Source organism: Anolis sagrei, chromosome 3, assembly GCF_037176765.1.
Source record: "Anolis sagrei isolate rAnoSag1 chromosome 3, rAnoSag1.mat, whole genome shotgun sequence".
NCBI lineage: Eukaryota > Metazoa > Chordata > Lepidosauria > Squamata > Dactyloidae > Anolis > Anolis sagrei.
Genome location: NC_090023.1, coordinates 27,920,114 through 27,938,081, shown reverse-complemented (window position 1 = coordinate 27,938,081; position 17,968 = coordinate 27,920,114). Strand labels below are relative to the sequence as shown.

The 17,968-nt window shown below is 42.2% G+C and overlaps 1 protein-coding gene across 4 annotated transcripts in view; it reads right to left on the bottom strand.

Annotated features, from left to right (window-relative positions):
• Nucleotides 1-13,395, bottom strand: part of ZMYM2 (zinc finger MYM-type containing 2) — a 90,446-nt gene extending 77,051 nt beyond the window's left edge. For 2 of the 4 annotated variants that reach the window (XM_067466564.1, XM_067466563.1), the window contains exons 1-2: nucleotides 13,246-13,394; nucleotides 11,745-11,835 (exon numbers count right to left, since the gene is read on the bottom strand). The gene's annotated coding sequence lies outside the window, so the exon portion shown is untranslated. Of the gene's footprint in view, nucleotides 1-11,744; nucleotides 11,836-13,245 lie in introns of all 4 variants that reach the window. The other 2 variants (XM_067466562.1, XM_060770963.2) reach the window with 2 other exon arrangements.
• Nucleotides 13,396-17,968: the final 4,573 nt, after the last annotated feature.

Here is a 17,968-nt window from a genome sequence, read left to right as displayed (position 1 = left end):
TTAATTCTCATTCTAGAAAATGTTACAAATTGGCAAAGAGTTTCACAAAGTATGATGATTTACGTATAAGTTACCCCCCCCCCCCAAAAAAACTACGATTGTTTCATATGTTAAAAGAATTCTACTGTTTCGCTTTGATTTTATCCTGGTAACGCAAACTGAAAATAAAGACACATCTAGCTCTTTAATTTGGAAGGAACTGAGATCTTAAACCAAGACCTTAAAAACCTCTTGTTTGGCATCAGTATTTACATCCAAAGTCTTTTGACAACGAAGAAAAAAAAATGTAAGTAGATTTCCCTGCAGGCACCGGACAAAGATAAATCTAGCAGTAGCAAAACTACCTGTGGGGGTTTTACAGAAGGGGTTCTACAACAGATACTTTAAATTATTTCTTTCTGCTCCAGGAAATTATAGGGATATATTCTGTACCACATCATTCACATTTTCTCTATACACTTGTCTATGCTACTCCCATTACTATTCTTTAACCAACAGGCAAAGACCTCAATATTTAGGTAGGCCTTTGGCTTTTAACTTATTGCAGTATAAGGGTATTTTAATGGGGTGTATTATGCTTTGTTTTATTATATAAAATCTTTTAACGCATTTGTATTATATCATACTTTTGTTTTCAACTTGATGTGACTTGTTTTAGGTATCATGTCCAGAGGAAGAAAATATATTAAATAAATAATATACCAAACAATGAGTATTAGTGTATTGTCGAAGGCTTTCATGGTCGGAATCACTGGGTTGTTGTAGGTTTTTTCGGGCGGTATGGCCATGGTCTAGAGGCATTCTCTCCTGACGTTTCGCCTGCATCTATGGCAAGACTCCTCAGAGGTAGTGAGGTCTGTTGGAACTAGGAAAAAGGTCATTCCATATATCTGTGGAATGACCAGGGTGAGACAAAGGACTCTTGTCTGCTGGAGCTAGGTGTGAATGTTTCAACTGACCACCTTGATTAGCATACAATGGGCTGACTGTGCCTGGAGCAAACTTTTGTTGAGAGGTAATTAGATGTCCCTGCCTGCTTCCTCTGTTGTTGTGCTGTTGCAATTTTAGAGTTTTTTTTAATACTGGTAGCCAGATTTTGTTCATTTTCATGGTTTCCTCCTTTCTGTTGAAATTGTCCACATGCTTGTGGATTTCAATGGCTTCTCTGTGTAGTCTGACATGCTGGTTGTGAGAGTGGTCTAGCATTTCTGTGTTCTCAAATAAAATGCTGTGTCCAGGTTGGTTCATCAGGTGCTCTGCTATGGCTGATTTCTCTGGTTGAAGTAGTCTGCAGTACCTTTCATGTTCCTTGATTCGTGTTTGGGTGCTGCGTTTGGTGGTCCCTATGTAGACTTTTCCACAGCTGCATGGTACACGGTAGACTCCTGCAGAAGTGAGAGGATCCCTCTTGTCCTTTGCTGAACGTAGCATTTGTTGGATTTTCTTGGTGGGTCTGTAGATAGTTTGTATGTTGTGTTTCCTCATCAGCTTCCCTATGTGGTCAGTGGTTCCTTTGATGTATGGCAAGAACACTTTTCCTCTGGGTGGATCTTAGTCTTTATTCTCATATTAGGTTTATACATTATATTTTCACTTGAACTTTTTAACAAGTCTACATACAAAATTGATGTTATTTAAAATCTATTGTTAAAAAGTTGTTGTATTGCAAAACAGTCCTAGTTTATCAATACAGAAGGGTTAACCCTTTCATCAAAGTAAATTAACCATGTGCACCACTACTAAAAATTGTGTTATGGACATACATTTATTTAAATTTTGCTAAGTGTGAGACTGATATTCACCAGTCTTTTTACTTATACAAAATTGTTATAAGTGTGCTCATCAGCTCATCAGATTAGGTCAGCTTCGCCCTCCTTTCTTTTAGGAATAAACTTAAATCATGGTTTTGGGATCAGGCTTTTGGACAACAGGCATGATAGCACTTTGGATGTTGAATTGGACTGGAAATTGCTATATGGTTTGATAATAATGTTTTAAATTGTTTTAACTTAATGTTTTATCTATTGTTTTAAATTGCTGTTATATATTTCTGTACGTTGCGGCATCGAATTGTTGCCGGTTGTAAGCTGCCCTGAGTCCCTCCTTCGGGAGTTGAGGAGGACAGGGTAGAAATGTTGGAAATAAATAAATTAAATTAATAAATGTTAGCAGAGCTCTCCAAATAGGAAATCAGGCATGATCACAATCTTAGCAGTATATTAAGAGATTAAATTTTATAACATAATATAACCACAGAACCTTAGAACTGCACGTGATCACAGGAGCTATCCAGTCCAACCTCCTGGCATTCAGGAATACACAACTGAAGCACTCGGAAAAAATGCACATCCAACCACTGGTTAAAGACCTCTATCATCACCACCACAGCTATATGAAGTAATGGAAAGGCAGACTGAATTTCTTCACAGCTATAATTCAAATAATTCAGCTTTGAACTTTTTCTATCAGAAAAAGATTCAAGAAAATGGGACACAAAACTGGGATACTAAATTTGTTTTTAGAGCAGCAACCAAACAATGGAGAATAGGCAAATTTCACCAAAACAACCATCAAATAGAGTATGTAACTAAGTAAAGGTTAATCATCCACATGCTAGTAGTAAGAATAAGATGAAATAAAAACCAAGTGCAAGACTTGGAATGAGTTTATTTCCTTACTTCCCAAAATTAAGGAAGGCACAAAAGTGGAGGTTACTGTTGTATCCTTCTAGGTAGATTCCTTATTCTTCTATGAAGGATCATAAATAAACCAATTCTAACAATTAGAAAGTCTAAATGCTCTGTTCAGAATGTATTTGAATGAACACAAAAGCTACTGAAAGTCTATAATATAATTAATCTCTGCTAACCGCTGCTTTTCAGTGTTTAAAATCATGTTACACTTAGATCTACAATTTTGAGACTGACTCAGGAGCTGTCGGTTATTATTTCAATATGAACATGCAACACAGAAACTTTGGATCAAAAGGTAAGAAAATAACAAACTATTGTCTCTTTTGTCCTGAAATTCCATGAAAATTAAACCGCCATATACTGCAAATTAGGAATGGTTGATAGGTCAGTGATCTTTTATACTATCCCACATCTTTAACAGTTCATATACTTCAACATCAACCTATCTGAAACTTAAAGTGACTGTCCATTTTTAAACAAGAGTCATTGTCAATTCTCTGTAATGCTTCCAGATCACTTAAGCAATCAGCTGATGCTACCATATGAACCTCATTCACTTGCCCATTCTGACACTTTGGTAGCTCTTAAAAGGTATTAAACACTCTAATGCATAAATGTAACAGAACTTGTGTCTCAGATTGAATTCTCAAAGTATTATAACTACAGATTTATATCTGATCAAGAAGCTAATCGAAAAGCTGTCTGTTCTACATGCATATGTAGTGGGATTGCAATAAGGGCCAAAAATTCTACAATAATGTCTGAATGAAGAAAAGTACTGTCCCTCAGAAGGTGAGGGGAAAGGGGACACAAGTGGGAGGTAAGTGTGGAATCGGTAATGTTAAGAAAATTAAGTGAAAAACATTTTGTTTGAATTATGAAATTGTTACTAAAATTTACATTATTCTACCTGTGTTTAAAATAAAAATATAAACAGAAAAGAAGAAAGACAAGCAACAAGGGAAAGGGCCGAGAATGTGTGTGTGTGACTTCTGTTGTTTTCTAATCATTCTTTTGAGGAAATGTAGATGTTATATTTTACTTGTATGATCAAAAAAAAAGTTGTGTCAGATATTGATAAAAATATCACATACCTTTCAGCTAATGAAATTCAAACATCAGTGTAAATATTAGGCCAGGTAGAATACAGAAGCATAATACAATTGGCTGATGAAATCTAGTATTCCCAAGACAAGAGTAAGCAATTCCTATATGGCCAACTGTAGTGAGGAGGGATGGATGATATCACACTCAGAAAACTTGCAACTTCTTACTAAATAATCCTAGTCCTCAGACAAATTAATGTGGGTTCAGGAAGAACCTGTGACCCAAAAATTAATGGAACAAGTAGAATGTTAGCAAACAAGACAAATAAAGGCAGTGTCCCATGTTGGCATATGTTTGCTGTGTATATGCCCAGTTCTGTCATGATAAACATAAAAGAATCTCCCCAGCAATTATAGTTACATATCACATATCTCTTAGAAACGCATAGAAAATTAGAAAGCATGAAAGGGGTTTGGAGTTTGTAAGTGAATGATTGTTTACTTGTATACTGCCAGCAAAGCATATTTTATTGTTTATGAACAAGTATATTTGTACCATATATTATCAAGACTTCACTGGAAATTTATGACTTGACTCTTTTTCTTGAGTTATCTGCCTTGCATCTGTCAGTTACCTACTTTGAAACTAATTTTAGTCCTTTCCCTTCTCTGCTTCTGTAAAATCCACAAGGCAGGTATCTGTGGTTTCATTTATCCACAACTTCCCTAGGCTTTTATTAGATTGTCTGCCATGATTCTGTGGTATTCTCGAGCTAAAAGTCCTTCATGTGAAGTTTTCCTATTACCGGTATCTGTGGTTTCACATATCCATGTGAAATCCAGGAAAGCATCACCCATGGATACAGGGGTAATCCTGTAAGGTAGTTTCTCATCTCTTCTTCAGTCTTCTCTGTACTATTCCAATTTTAGTATATGTGCTGCCTCAGTGAGCACTTCAATCTTCTCTAGATGCTGTATCTTTTGGACCACAACTTTCTAAAATATCTTTCTTCAATATTATTAAAGCCTTTGGGCGAGATGGATTTTATCAATGCTGCGTATCTTTTCTGATTATTCAAAATTGTTTTAACCAGTTTTTAATGGTATGTTTTAATTGAGAAAATATTTGAACTATTTTGCAGATTTTAAAACAGTTGTAATTATTTATTTATTTTAAATTCATTTTATTGTACGCCTTCCTAAAATCTTCAGATAAAGGGCAGGACATAAATATTTGAAACAAATAAGTTCGTGGGGTGGATCTGTTAGTTGCAGTCCAAAAAGTAACTTTTCTAAGTTCTCCTATAGGATATTTCTGTAGATGATTTCAGCAGTTTAAATTATATGTTTTCATGCTTTTTCAGTTTTTGCGTTCTGCTTGTGACACATCTCTGGTTTGGAAAGTATTAGATTGATCTGTAGTAGTTTGTTAGGTGTGAATGATATTACCAAGCAGGAGGTGACTAAAATACATGCTATAGCTGTACACCAAACATTTTGTGTAGGCTTTACCCATCCAACCACAATGTTTACCTGAACTACTATTTTGAGCCTGGCTCCAGTTGGTTGACAGTAAAGAAATGAAGTAAAAAATACTTACAGTTAGCTTCATGTTTACTCATCAATCTTAAACAACACATGCTTAAACGTTGCAGTAAATAAGTCATAAAAAGTCTAATGTGAAGTGTTGACATCTAGCACTTGAAATTATTGAGCTTGAAATTAAGCAACAAAACCTTGCTACAACTTTGAAAGGAAGAATAATATAGCTTTCCCTTATATTTTAATTCTGTAGTCAGTAAACCTTTCAAACTCAGTGAGCAATTCACCGATTGAAAAGTAAAATCTAGTTTTTGCTCTCTACATGATAGATCACCTTTAAATTGACACAATGACCAACTGATGACTCTAGAAAGTAGCCAATTTAACAGTTTAAGAAATGGTAGAGTTGTATATATCAAGAGCTTCACAACAGGAACAAGATCCTCCCTGTAACCTGAAGTCTAGATAGTACTTCTGGAAATAATCCAGTCAAAAAAGCAAGCCTTCCAACAGAAACAACAGCTGTTTATAGGACACATATTTTCACAATTTAGCTATTATAACTGATTTCTAGTGATAGCAAGTTTTGGACAGCTAGTGAGTCAAATACCCACTCAGAGGATGACATTGGGCTTTTATTCATCAACAACCATCTATATCTCACAAGTTTGTTCTCAGAATAAAGAGAATACAGAGGTGGGTGCCTCATATCACATCAAACGGCTTCTATCCTCAATATGAAGGTTACTCCAGTATTTTATCTTTTATTGTAACAATGACTATCAAATGGAGAACTGCATAAGCATTTGTAGAGTTTGCTTTGTTTTTTTTTTTCCATGTCAGGAGCAACTTGAGAAACTGCAGAATTTGTAGAGTATATTGTACCTTATGAAAGGAAACAAGTGTTATGTTCACATGGTTACTTCTAGAATCGTATTTTTAAACTCTGAAGCAGAATGATGTAATTGTAAAAGCTAGAAAAGTTCCACAAAGGCCACATAGCCCTCCTGAAAAATACCCATCCAATCTCCAAAGACAGAGTCCACCCCTGTCTGAGGCAATCTATTTCACTGGCAAAGAGCTTACAGTAAAGAAGTTTTACTAATATTTCGGTGGCATCTCTTTTCTTTTAATATGAATTGTGTTCTGCCCTCTGAACAGCAAAAAACAAGTTTGCTCCATTTTTAACTTATAAATCTGGCATTTATAAATCTGATAGACATGTTTTCCATTCCATCATTCAAGTCAATTATAAACATCTCTAAGATTGACTTCTCTCCAGGATGAAGAACCATAGTCGAGCAATCTTGGGGTTTGATTTGTTAACCAATAATAGATCTAGCTAACCGGAACACTGAGTAGCCCATACCTCATGAGCTTGCCTACAAAAATATCATGGGAGACCTTGCCAAAAGCTTCACTGAAATCAAGATCTATCTCCAGATAACTCTTCTGATCTATCAAACATATAACTTGTTTGCCACAAGTTCTTTTTGAGAAACCCATGCTGGCTCTTAATAGCCAGAACATCCCTTTCGCACTGCGTGCAGACTGACTGTTTAATGATCTATCAAGGTTAAACTGATTAGTCAGGAGGTCCCTTATTTGAAGACGGGGACAAATTTTGTTCTCCGTCAATTTCCTAGAACCTCTTTTGTTGTGCAACAATTAAAAAAATTATTTAGACCACACCTCAAGATACTTTAGTACTCGTGGATACAGTTCATATGGACTTAGAAGACTTGAATTTAGAGTAGCTAAGCATTCCTTTACTCTTTACCTATTCCTGGCTCTGGGCCTCTTACTGGAGCATTTATTTATTTTAACTAGTTGTAACACGTTTTCCTTTTGGAAGAAAACTAAAGTAAAGAAGGTATTGAACACTTCACCCTTCTCTGTCCCATTATTTCACTATCATCTCAAACCAATGGCCCTGTCATTTTTTTGTTTTTCCTCCTGCTAAAAAAAGCCAACCCACATCACATCTATTATTATTGTTTTTAACCTCTCTAACTAGCCTAAACTCAGAGGTTTCGCTTTTCTGATTCTTGATGTACATCAGCCAGAGGCTGATGGTTTAACTGATGATTTGGACAGGATTATGGGCTTTCCTGAGGCAAAAGTGATGGGGGCTCAAGTCTGAGAAATTTAGGTCTGGGAAATGATGTTTCTCTGTGAGAAAACAGGCTTGGAAAGTGTAAGGTCTCAAAGCCAGTCCGAGGAGACAGAAGTAGCAATAGCAGATAAGGAAACGAGTGAAGAGCTGAGTGATAAGAAGGGTTCCCAGGAGAAACCACATGTAGCTACAGAGATCAACAAATGTCTTCGTTTACAAATCAGAGCCAAAGAGATACACCAGTCTGAGAGATTATGTAGGAAAGTTGAGGAGGAAATTCACAGGAGACAAGGGCCAAAGTCTCTTAAACTTCAAGTATGAACTGGCCTTATACTAGAAATATCACTGGAATCACAGCTTTCCCTGCTCAAATCATTCTACCTTCTCAAACATATTCTAATGTGGCTTGAACAGTGAGCATATTACAATCCTCCCATCTAGGTGTATTTACTTCAAAATATTATCAAGTGTTTTTGACATAACGCTTTCCTAGGTAATCATAACTATAAGTAAATCTTGTGCAGGCATTTTACCTAGTTATCATGAACTGAGAGTGTGGATAAGGCCCACACAGACATCAAAACCCACCCAGCCCCTATTTTTCTGTTGGGAAAAATGTGTTGCACTCAAGAAGAGTAGAAGCCTCCATATAATTAAGAAGTGGATGCTTATGATGTCTCCTGGACAAACCAAACCAAATCTTTCTTGTTTCAACACAGGACAGTTAAGAATATTGAAGTGATGTGTGCATTTATGTGCCTTTGCTGCCCTGGGTTTCTGTATACCCTGGTTTAAATAAAGTACAGGTCATAGTCTTCAAAGCAGACCAAACCATCTCCTATACTTGTATGAACTTCAAAACACTGTAAACCTTAACTTGAAAGTTCTTAATGTAACATTGAACTATTCAGCAATACTTTCATCAAATCATCCATTTCTATCTATGATACTAGAAACATTACACATAAAGAAAGTGGTCAAATGGTCCCTTAGAGCTATTTTTCATTACTACTGTATTTGCTTAGTTTTGTGACATTCACTTAAAATGATTTAGGGAATGATAATATTGAGCAACAATGAATTAATCAAGGTAAATAACAGCTTTATAAGTGTGGATAATGGAACAGAGGACACGCTTATAAAATCTGCAGGTAAAACCGAATTAGGAGGAGCAGCTAATACTCCAGAATCAAGATTCAGAAAGGGTGTAAGAGATTGGAAAAGTGAGCCTAACTAACAAAATAAATATAATATAAACACGGGTAAACTTAATACATTATATTTAGGTTGGGAAAATAGTTGTCCCTGAGAAACAAAATGTATTATCTATTCTTCCCCAAACCCTTATAAAATACTAATGCCTAATCCATGCTCTTTAAACAATACACCATCTAAAAATGTAAGTTCTCAAGAATAAGACTGACACTGATCTTGAATCATCCAATCATGACTGTCTCCTCCAGGTCAGCTATGGAAACATTACCAGTGGATTCTAAGAGATCCATCCCAAGCAACTATTGATTAATTGCTGTCAGTTTCCAAGTAATAGGCCATGAGCATTGTACACACAGAATTACATGCTACTCACAAACATTTCACCATGATGTTAAAGGAAAACGAGGTAACTGCCATTTTCTCAAAATGATAAAAAATTACATTGAAACAGAAAACAACCACAACACCCTGCAAACTCTTGCTCCCATGACACACAAATAGAACAGTGACAACCAACCTCAGGGATGGAAATAGCGACAAGGCAGATATGCACCAGAGAATGCCTGAAAATGCCAATTGTGTCCAAGAGTAATTTTTCCCCACCACCTCTGCACTCTAGAATTCATGCAGTTTGACACCATTTTAATTTCCATGGCTCAATACTATTGAACTTTTATTCTTTATCTACTGTATTTATATCCCAGCTTTCTCAACCTCGTAGGAGATTCAGGGCGGCTTACACATATAGGCAACAGTTAGATGCCAAAAACACAAATAATAAAAACAAAAGCATTACATAATAATGGACTTGGTAGTTATACAAGGTATTTAGCATTCTCTGCCAAAGAATTCTGGTGTCTCACCAAACCATCACCGCTAAAGCAGGGATCTTTGAGATATGGTTGAACAGAAGCTCTCCAAAGCTTTAGGTACCTATTACAGGGAAAATCAGTTGATTCCTAATCCATCTAAAACACAGACATGTGCTTTTCATCTTAAGAATAGACAAGAATCTTGAGTTCTGAGGACTATCTGGGAAAAAATCCCACTGGAGCACTGCAGCACACCCAAATGCCTGGGAGTGACCCTGGAGCGTTCTCTGACCTACAAGCAGCACTGTTTGAATATCAAGCAAAAAGTGGGTGCTAGAAACAATATGAAAAAAGCTGACTGGCAAAACCTGGGGATCACAACTACATACAGTGAAGACATCTGCCTTTGCGCTACGCTACTCTGCTGCGGAGTATGCATGCCCAGTGTGGAACACCTCACCACGCTAAAACAGTGGATGTGGGTCTTAATGAGACATGCCGCATTATCACGGAGTGTTTGTGCTGTACACCACTGAAGATATTATACTGTTTAGCCGGTAATGCACCATTTGACATCCGCCAGGAAATAGCAACCAATAATGAAAGGACTATGGTAGTCACATCTCTGTCCCACCCCCTGTTCAAATATCAGCCATCATACCAATGCCTTAAATCAAGAAAGAGCTTCCTAAGATTTACAGAGATACTCGCAGGAACACCTCAGCAAGCAAGACTCCAAAAGTGGCAGGCTAAAACTCAAAACCTCCACCCATGGCCGATACCAAATGAGAGACTCTCTCCTGTGCAAAAGAGAAAATGGGCGACCTGGAAGGCACTGAACAGACTGTGCTCTGGCACCACGAGATGCAGAGCCAACCTTAAGAAATGGGGTTATAAAAGCGAGTCCACAACACGCAAGCATGGAAAAGAGCAAACACAGATCTCCTACTAAAATGCAGTCTGAGCCCTGCCACATTGCACAATGGAGGACCTTCTTACAGTGACACCAGAGGCACTCCAAACGGCGAATTACTGGTCAAAGGACAATTAATATAATTATCAAGTTTTTAAACTTTGTATCTTTTTAAAAAATACATTAAAACAGTACCTTTGGTTCACTCCTGATAAGATAAAATACCAAACTACAACTTCAATGATTTCATAGCACTAAGCCATGGCAGTAAAAGTGGTGTCTAATTGTATTAATTCTGTGAAGATGCACCCAAACCCTCAACAAATCCAGTTCCATGAAAGAAAAAGAAGAAGCAACCACACTTTGCCAAAGATTGGATTATTTTAAGTCTCTCCTACCCAGCCACAAAGTCAAGTAAGGTTGCAGGCCATTGGGAGAGTTGTGAGGGAATGAAAATTGGAAACCTGGTTAAACACAGTGGACTATCAGTGTATTTGCACATATGGGGATAGGAAGATGCCAGATATATGTAGTTGCTGGGAACTTGAGAGTTACTCTTCAACAGAGATCAAACACTATATCCCATAACATATCATAAACTCTTTATTGACTTGTTATTAATATTGAAATACTGTAATTAAAAGAAAATACAGACAAACTTAACCTAGGCCCCTTCTACACTAACCATTTAATGCAGTTCAAAGCAAGTTTCAAGCTGCTGCTGCCAGACAACAAACTCCCACAAAAGCAAACCCTTAATGTGTGCATCAGTATCTGTGGTTTGTGTGAACACCACCATTTGGCCCCCAAATCAGTTCCAAGATTTCCTGTGTAATCATCTGAACAGCAAAACCAATTTCTTCAATACTGGTTGCACAGCAAAACCACTTTCTTCAATACTGGTTTCATTAAATGGTTAGGGTAGATAGGGTGGAATATAAATAAATAAGTAAATATTATTATTGATAAGCCTTAATACTATATTATAAAAACTGATTTTACTTTATTATAAACAATTTAATTTTTTTATTATTTCTGTGACCTTTTTGCCGGTTGCCTATAGTATGTCACTTTGGTGTTGGCTCCAAAACTCTAGAGGGCTCTCGAAAGATATCCTTCTCAGAGAAGAGCCTGGTTAAAGCGGGGAGGAGCAGCAGCAGGAGGGTGTTGGTTATGGCAGGAGCGCTGTCTGCAGCAGAGCCCACCCCGAGGGAGAGGAGGAGGAGTCTCCTCACGGCCATTACAGGGCTTTGCTCCAGGGCAGCAAGCAGCTGCTAATGCTCCCCCTGCTGCACCCAATACCCCACCATTGCCCTGGAAGCCCCTCCTCCCAAATGCCAAAAAAGAAAAAAAAAGTCTCCTCCTCCTCCTCCCCCAGGCAAAAAAGCATATATAAATAGCACTCACAATAGAGCTCCTTTCTCCAGGTTGGGCTTTGCCAAGGCTGCGCCAAAGTGGCCTGGGGAAAAGAGAGGAGGAGGAGGAGGTGTTGATAATCCTGAGAAAAAGAGAAAAGGGGGCATTAATAGAGTTGGTGGGCATGCCTCCAGAAGACGCCCTTCCTTCTTTGAGGGAGAGCCCCCAATCCTCTAAGGACGCCCCCCTCCTCTCAAAAGATATGTTGATGTTGGGGTCAAGAAGAGAGAAGGGGTCTGAATAGGGCTGGTGGGCATGCCATATCTGTCCCTCCAGAAGACGCCCTTCCTTCTTTAAGAGAGAGCCCCCAATCCTATAAGGACGCCCCCCTCCTCTCAAAAGATATGTTGATGTTGGAGTCAAGAAGAGAGAAGGGGCCTGAATAGGGCTGGTGGGCATGCCATATCTGTCCCTCCAGAAGACGCCCTTCCTTCTTTGAGGGAGAGCCCCCAATCCTCTAAGGACGCCCCCCTCCTCTCAAAAGATATGTTGATGTTGGGGTCAAGAAGAGAGAAGGGGCCTGAATAGTGCTGGTGGGCATGCCATATCTGTCCCTCCAGAAGACGCCCTTCCTTCTTTGAGGGAGAGCCCCCAATCCTCTCAAAAGATATATTGATGCTGGAGTCAAGAAGAGAAAAGGGGCCAGAATAGGGCTGGTGGGCTCCCTTTATCTTCCCCTTCTCTATTTGTACCCCAAATAAAGAGATGGTGGTGTTGGGGGTAAAAATGCTGGCATTAGTAGGTGGGTGGGCCTTCTCATCTTCCCCTCCAGGAGACGCCCTTCCTTCCTTCCTGCCTCGCTGCGTGGCCCCAGAGAGGTCCCAAATGTCTACCTCCAGTTCCCTTAGGCCTACAGTTTTCCAGTGGAATGGGCGCCTCTTGCCCCAGAGAGAAGGTAGAGGCGAAGGGGATAAAGGGGGGGGGGAGGGGGAATAGAGGTGGAGAAAGAGGGCAAAGGGGAGGAGTTTCTCCTTCACGCACACACACAATACCCCACCAAAGACGGAAAGGGAGGAACTGCCTCCAGGGTTTCCCCCGCCACTGACACACAAAACAGCCCCACCGCATGCAATCCTCCCTCCTCCCCCCCTCTGGGGAAAGTGGGCCGGCCCAACTGTCCCTTCGGCCTCCCTTCCCAATTGCCCCGGGCGGCGCGCTTGGCCCCCTGCTGTCGGCCAGCGGTACTGCAGCCTCGGGTCGGCCGCCATTAATGGGGACCCAACCAAACAATACGGAGGGGGGGGGGGAAGGGAGAGGGCAAAAAGAGGAAAGGGAACGCAAGCGAGTACGGAAACAAAAAAGAGACAAAAAACTGCGAGGAGGGAGGCCGCTGGGCTTCAAAGCCGCGCTTGACAGGAATCGCACCCCCCTCCCGGTGTGCTAAAATGGATCAAGCCAAATACCCCTCAGCAGTCCTCCCTCCCTGCTTTAACCGCCCTCTCTCTCTCTCTCCACTCGAAGGGCTCAACGTGTCTCCTCCTGCCTCTCTCACCGTTTAATGGCTTCCCGCGCCAGTGCCTCAACTCTAACTCGGTCCAGTCCCGGGATAAACGCCGCCGCTGCTGGCGAGGCGAAGGAGGGACAAACCCAACCTTCGGGAGGTGGGGGGAAGGGAGAGGGAAAGAGAGGGGTGGATAGGCAGCCTCGTGCTCGCGCCTATTGGCTCCCTCAGGGGGAGGGCTTTGCCGCCCGGAAAGCTATTGGAGCAACCGCCTGCCTGTCATCATCCCGCGCGGCTGGTTGAGCGCCCCCGCCTGCCAATCACGCGCCTCGTAGCCCCGCCCCTTTCTTTGGTATCCCTCAGGTTAGAGACAACCCGAGTTGCCTCTGCGTCCCTCAAGGGGGCGCTGCTTCCTGAGGGCTTTTGGGGCAGAAGTTGGCGCTCTGTTGGCCCTCCATGAAGCAATAATCACAATAGTAACCAAATAGTAATAAATCACATAATAACCACATTTGCCACAAAAAGAGGTGGCAGTGGTAGTGGTGGTCCATTCCCTGCCCCCCCCCATGGATTTTACCCTCCACAATCTCAGGCAATCATTGAGGAGGCGCCCCCATTTCCATAATGGGGTCGTTTGGTTGGAATTGGTGCCTCAGGACATGGCGCCCTGGGGGAGGGGGAGGGGCAACATGAGGGGCAACAATAGGGACGCCCTCCCAAATGTCCCCAAAATGAACACTAATAAGAGGAGCCCATGCTCTTCAACTTCCAATAATCTCCTCAAAAGGGAGACCAATCCCAGGCAATGAAGCCCAGCACGGCTCCTGGTGGTGGAAGTGGTGGTGGTGGTTGAATGGTGGTGGCGTCCTCCATTTTGTCTGCTGCTGCTGCTGCTGCAATGGGGAGCTTCTCTGGGGGATCCCTTCAGAGCAAGATGGGGCTCTGAAAGGAGAGCCCCTTTTCCCCTCAAGGAGGGAGCCCTGAAGGAGGAGAGGGAACCTCCAAGGAAGCCCCAAGGCGGTGGGAAGGAAACCACCCACAGCCAAAGCTCCCCACTTTCCCCTCAAACCAAAATGGAGGATGCGCGCTTTCTCCTCCTATTGCGCGCTTGGCTTCGCCCCAGTTTTTTTTCCCCCTTCCCTTCCTTTTTTCCCAATCCATGGCTCGTGTTTTGGTTGGAGCCACCCGTTGTGACCCTGCTGTGACAAAAAAAAGGGAACAAAAAAGAGGCAGGAAAGAAAAACAAAACCACACACATATATATATCTCCACACCACCTCGCTTCCCTCACTCCACCTTGCAGCCATTCTCACGCTTGCACACTCCCTAGGGAAAGGCTTTATTTATGTTTTGTGTGTGTGTGTGTGTGTAATTGCGCGGGAGGAGAAGCAAAGGAGTCTTAACAACTTGGCTCTTTGGAGCTCTGGCTAATTCTCATGCGCCACCAAAAAAATAATGATAATAATAATAAAAACGCCAAAGTGACTGGAGCAGCGCCACTTTTTGAAACGGAGGCAGCCAACAGGTTTAAGCCAAAACTATTTAATAGGAGGGCGCTCTCTCTCTGTCTCTCTGTGTTTACGGGGAAAGAGCTAAAAGATTACCCTCCAGGTGGACAAATAAACCCAGGGAGAAGCTAAGGCTGGGTTCTACACCGAGCAGTCTGGACTATATCATGCAGTTCAAACTGCTCTGACCTTAGCATGCAGTTCAAACTGCATTACATGGTTCTACACCTGGCCTGGGCAAACTTTGGCCCTCCAGGTGTTTTGGACTTCAATTGGCACAATTCCTAACAGCCTCTGTCACTTTCCTTTTTGCCCTTCTCTTCTTCGGGCTAAACATGCCCAGCTCCTTAAGCTGCTCCTCATAGGGCTTGTTCTCCTTCACTTTCACTTAGGAGATCCCTCGTTGGACGAGTAAGATGGTCTTCCATTATGGATTTCCTTGTGGGTCCGCATGTGGCTGTGGAGCCCTATTCTTGCTCTGCATCTTCTTCCGCAGTGTGGGCATTGGTTTCCAGGTGGAAGGTGGTCCCGGTTGGGGTTGGCTTGACACGCCTTCCTCCTGGCACGTTTCTCTCTTTCACCCTCCACTCGTGCCTCATCGAATTCTGCAGCACTGCTGGTCACAGCTGACCTCCAGCTGGAACGGTCAAGGGCCAGGGCTTCCCAGTTCTCAGTGTCTATGCCAGAGTTTTTAAGGTTGGCTTTGAGGCCATCTTTAAATCTCTTTTCCTGTCCACCAACATTCCGTTTTCCATTCTTAATTTCAGAGTAGAGCAGCTGCTTTGGGAGACGGTGGTCAGGCATCCGGACAACGTGGCCGGCCCAGCTTGTTCTCCAGACCCTTAATCATTTTAGTTCCAACTGCGTTACATGGTTCTACACCTGGCCTGGGCAAACTTTGGCCCTCCAGATCTTTGGACTTCAATTGGCACAATTCCTAACAGCCTCTGGCACTTTCCTTTTTGCCCTTCTCTTCTTCGGGCTAAACATTCCCAGCTCCTTAAGCTGCTCCTCATAGGGCTTGTTCTCCAGACCCTTAATCATTTTAGTTCCAACAGCATTACATGGTTCTGGCCAGCCACTTTGTCCGGATGCCTGACCACCGTCTCCCAAAGCAGTTGCTTTACTCTGAACTTAAGAACGGAAAACGGAATGTTGGTGGACAGGAAAAGAGATTTAAAGATGGCCTCAAAGCCAACCTTAAAAACTCTGGCATAGACACTGAGAACTGGAAAGCCCTGGCCCTTGACCGCTCCAGCTGGAGGTCAGCTGTGACCAGCAGTGCTGCAGAATTCGAGGAGGCACGAGTGGAGGGTGAAAGAGAGAAACGTGCCAAGAGGAAGGCGCGTCAAGCCAACCCCGACCGAGACCGCCTTCCACCTGGAAACCAATGCCTTCACTGTGGGAGAAGATGCGGGTCAAGAATAGGGCTCCACAGCCACCTACAAACCCACAAAAATAGTCATCAAGGAAGACCATCTTACTCGTCCAACGAGGGATCACCTAAGTAAGTAAAACACGGTTCTACACCTGGCCTGGGCAAACTTTGGCCCTCCAGGTCTTTGGACTTCAATTGGCACAATTCCTAACAGCCTCTGGCACTTTCCTTTTTGCACCTTCGTTGCTTAAGGAATTGTACCAGTTGAAGTCCAAAACACCTGGAGGGCCAAAGTTTGCCCAGGCCTGTTCTACAAAACAACAGAGAGTAAACAATCAGGCACATCAAATCACCTCTCAAAGAAAGATTCCCCCAGGCACTTCCAAGCCATTAAATGCTAATCATAGAATCATAGAATCAAAGAGTTGGAAGAGACCTCATGGGCCATCCAGTCCAACCCCCTGCCAAGAAGCAGGAATATTGCATTCAAATCACCCCTGACAAATGGCCATCCAGCCTCTGCTTAAAAGCTTCCAAAGAAGGAGCCTCCACCACACTCCGGGGCAGAGAGTTCCACTGCTGAACGGCTCTCACGGTCAGGAAGTTCTTCCTAATGTTCAGATGGAATCTCCTCTCTTGTAGTTTGAAGCCATTGTTCCGCGTCCTAGTCTCCAAGGAAGCAGAGAACAAGCTTGCTCCCTCCTCCCTGTGGCTTCCTCTCACATATTTATACATGGCTATCATATCTCCTCTCAGCCTTCTCTTCTTCAGGCTAAACATGCCCAGTTCCCTAATCCGCTCCTCATAGGGCTTGTTCTCCAGACCCTTTATCATTTTAGTCGCCCTCCTCTGGACACATTCCAGCTTGTCAATATCTCTCTTCAATTGTGGTACCCAGAATTGGACACAATATTCCAGGTATGGTCTAACCAAGGCGGAATAGAGGGGTAGCATTACTTTCCTTGATCTAGACACTATGCTCCTATTGATGCAGGCCAAAATCCCATTGGCTTTTTTTGCCGCCACATCACATTGTTGGCTCATGTTTAACTTGTTGTCCACGAGGACTCCAAGATCTTTTTCACACATTTTTATTTATTATTTCTTTATTCACAGTAGAGTCTCGCTTATAATAAGTAATAATAATAAAAACTTTATTTGTATTCCGCTCTATCTTTATTTATATTCTGCTGGGAGAGGTTATCTGGAGTTTTGGAGTACAGTGCCATCTCTACGCAGATGACACCCAATTCCACTACTCTTTTTCATCAGAATCCAAGAAAGCCCCTCGGATACGATGATCTGGATGAGGGCGAACAAGCTGAAGATTAATTCCGACAAGACAGAGGTACTCCAGGTCAGTCGTATGTCTGATGAGGGTAATGGGTGGCAACCTGTGCTTGACGAGGTTGCACTACCCATGTCACAGATCCCCAGCTTGGGGGTCCTCCTGGATTGTGCTGATACTTGATGCGCAGGTGTCGGTTATGGCTGGGAGGGCCTTCACACCATTAAAACTTGCGCACCAGCTGCAACCATACCTCATGAGGTCTGACTTTACCATGGTGGTCCACGCCTTAGTTACCTCTAGACTGGACTACTGCAATGCACTCTACTTGGGGTTTCCCTTGAAGACGGCCCGGAAACTTCAATTGGTTCAACGTTCGGCAGCCAGACTACTAACTGGGGTGAATTATAGGGAGCAGTCAACCCCCCTGTTTAAGAAGCTCCATTGGCTGCCGTTCATTTCCTTGTCCCAATTCAAGGTGCAGGTTATCACTTATAAAGCCCTAAATGGTTTGGGTCCCGCCTACCTTCGTGACCACATCTTCCTCCACAAACCTGCACGTTCCCTCCAATCCTCAGGGGAGGCCCTCCTTTTGCCTCT